Here is a 3,405-nt window from a genome sequence, read left to right as displayed (position 1 = left end):
TTTTCTACCTCTGCCTTGCCAGTTCCCTGCTCCAAATCCACAGAAATGGTAGATCTTGCAGTACAAGCAAGAAGAGGAAAATGGGTGGTAACACAAAAGCCAGCGACTTCTTTCCTCCATTTTCCATGTGGTCAGAGCAGCACTGTGTAAAGGATACTTCAGTCATTTCTGGTGGCAGTGTATATGACCTGGCCTGTGATCTGGAGCTTTGCCTGTTTACAAGGGTGCTGTGGTACTGTGCTGTAGGATGAGACTTTTTTCCTATTGTCTTGCATAGCCTTTTGTTTTTCCAAGAACTCTTATCAATTACTCAACTGTCCTCATCTTTTTAATTGATGTACAGCAGTATTTGGATGCCATCATCTCTATATTGTTTTCTTATTTATATCTATAATATCACTACCTCTACATTCACTTTGCAGTAGGAAAGCAAATGATAGGATACAAATGTGCACACTTTAAGCCATATCATTGCATCAGATTTTATCCAAATGAGTTATTTGTGTAGATCAGTAGTTTCAAACTCATGAGAATAGACAGACTTTAAAAAAGAAAAAGAAAGAAATCAGGATACACATGAAAAGCAGGTGAGGTTTCTTCCACATTCAGCATTATAACTCTAACCACTACCATATATTGGTTTCAACTTGTAACAACAGTATATTAAGGCTCACTGATGCTTAAGGAGATCTTCTCAGTTAAGTCTTATCATTCAGCCTATCCCTTTTTAATTTATCCAGTTTATCTATTGTTAATCCTATAATGTCAATTTTTTTTTTCAATATGTAATGTATTTCTATCTCTCTGACAGTTGTTCATATGTGCTTAATTAATATTCCTTTTTTAAGATAACTCAGTCCAGACTTTCAAATGCTTTGCCCGTGGTTGAAACCTTCTATTTTAATACCATTGACTTGGTTAATTTACATATTAGCTTCTGGACTAATGCTTTAAATTGCATATTTTGTCAGACTTTCAGTAGTCTTGGTTAAACAATCTGTGCTGGATTCTGACAAGTTAAGGTCAAAGGAATATTGGTATTTGAATGAATTTTACTATGCAATATAGTAAATATACATCCAACCTAGTATTCTTTCTCTTAGTTTAGCTGGCATCCTTTGTAGTGAGAACCATTAAACTTCAGTGTCTCTATTGACAACAAGCAAGAAGAGGAAAATGGGTGGTAACACAAAAGCCAGCGACTTCTTTCCTCCATTTGGTCCTGGATGAAAGGAATAGTATAGTAAAGAAGCCAGAGACTGGCCTGGCCCACAATGCAGGCAAGAAATCCAATCAGTGAAAATGGAAATGGAGGCATCAGGGGGTGAGGGACAGGTTGGGGTGTGGGGTAGGGGGATGTAGCAGCTCAGGTGAAAGTGCAGAGGTGCCGGGGGTGTCAGACGTCTGGCAAGTTGCAGTGTACCAGAATTCCACTGTGTATATTAAGTCCATGAGTTTCTGTACCTACTACCTAGAAGGCTGATGAAGTGCAATTCATAGGCCCAGCTCTGAAGAGTGGTTTGTACATACAAACAAGCACCTAACCTCATCACCAGAACTGAAGCCAACTTCCTACAGCTCAAAACACAAAACCTGCCAACTACCTCCACTACCACCACAAACTGCACACCAGAATCTATCAAAGCCAACAAAACCCAACTACCTGTGGGGGCACATTCCTCACCAAAAACACTCTGCCTCCAGTCTCTCAGGGCTGATCTTGAGAGGGAACAAATTACAATGCAAACCACTTTTCAGAGCTGGTGCTGGTGCTGGCACGGGAAAGTGGATCCTCCTCTTCCACATTCCCTTACCTCTGCTCTTCGGCCTCCATGACTTTGTTTATCAGCACCTATGTCCAGTGATGAAGGGTTTTGGGGCTGCCAGCGCTCCCCTTCACCTTTGGGTCGCACATGACTGCCATCATGTGGACCGTACTAGACCGCAAGGGATCCAGCCGTCTCCCAATGCTTTCCATCAGCCACCTCACTAGTGCCTGCATGTCTGGTGATAGCAGCCTGCCCCAGCCAGGAACACTGATCCCCTGGAACTTCTTCATTTTGTTATCCAGTTCCCTCACTAACAGGGATGACTTGGCTGAGGAGGGCATCGCCAGCGCTAAGGGTCTTGGTGGCCTCAAGGATCACCAAGATCTGGGAGATGGTACTCCACTCAGCTCTGTTTAGGGGGGTGCTGATCCCTATCTCCCCAAGCAAGCCTCTCATGGATGGCCTTCTGTTGCTCCAGCAGCCTCTCGAGCATCAGGTATATGGAGTTCCACTGAGTCTTCACATCCTGCATGATTTTGTGCTGTGGGATGCTCAGGTCTGCCTGTTTTTCCTGCAGCACCTTGCCCCCCTTGATGCTGCAGTGGAAGTAGCCCACCACCTTCCTGCTTTTCAGAACCATCTGGTTTATAGCAGTAGTGGTGGTGATGCCATCACCAGCATCCCTCACTATTAGGTGCAGCCTGCATGCCACATAGCGGATGCCAACAAAGATGGCATCATGGACAGCCTCCACCATATTGGCCCTGTTGTCAGTGACCATGAACGTGTGGGTGAGCTCGGCCTGCCCAATGAGCCAAACCTGCACCATGCGGTTCATGGGCCCCATGATCTCCCTTGCTGTGTGGGACTCATCCAGCACCTTGGCTTGCAGTACAGCCCACTGACAGCTTGACTGAGAGCACCATGATTGCCATCCCAGCTGCTCCAGATGTTGGAGGTGAAGTGCAAAACTACCTGCGGCTCTGCCGTGCGCAGCTCCTCCCTCAAGTACTCCCTGCATGCCTGATACAGGGAGGGCACCACCATCCAGCTAAAGGTGGTGCATGCGGGCACTTTGTAAGGTGGGGCCAGAAGTGCCATGAACCACCTGAACCCTGGCCGGGCAACTAGGGAGAAGGGCTGGTTATTCAGCGCAAGCATCTCCCCAGTGCTCTGGGTGATCTTGCTCGCCTTGGGAACATTTCCCCCTTTCTGTCCACCTTTCCCCCACTGGTCCAGGGTGGCCTGCCTCTGCTTTGTGGGGAAAGGGCCTTTGGAGCGAGTGGGGGACCTCCCTTTCGGCACACTCACACTGGTGCCAGGCTAAGCACAAAGAAGGGCAAGGGGGTGCTGCCTCCTCAGATGCAGTGGCATGGCCGTGGTGAAATCTCACATACTTGCCACAGCTCATGTGCCTTCAGCAGTACTGGCAGATGCCAATCCTTGGATCATCTGCCACCTCGAAATGATCCCACACTACGCTACTCCTCTGCTTCTGGTTTGAGGGTGAGGAACCTGTCTTATCCTACTCCTCAGCAGGAGGAGCTGCCTCAGCTGAGCCACTTGCCTCCACAACCTCAGCCTCCTCTGAGGTGCTGCTTTCCAGAGGAGACCTGGGTCTAGGGGAAATTTGAGG

This window comes from Crocodylus porosus, unplaced genomic scaffold (genome assembly GCF_001723895.1).
Source record: "Crocodylus porosus isolate Cpor-Errol unplaced genomic scaffold, CroPor_comp1, whole genome shotgun sequence".
Lineage (NCBI taxonomy): Eukaryota > Metazoa > Chordata > Crocodylia > Crocodylidae > Crocodylus > Crocodylus porosus.
Note: the sequence above shows the minus strand (reverse complement) of the source record.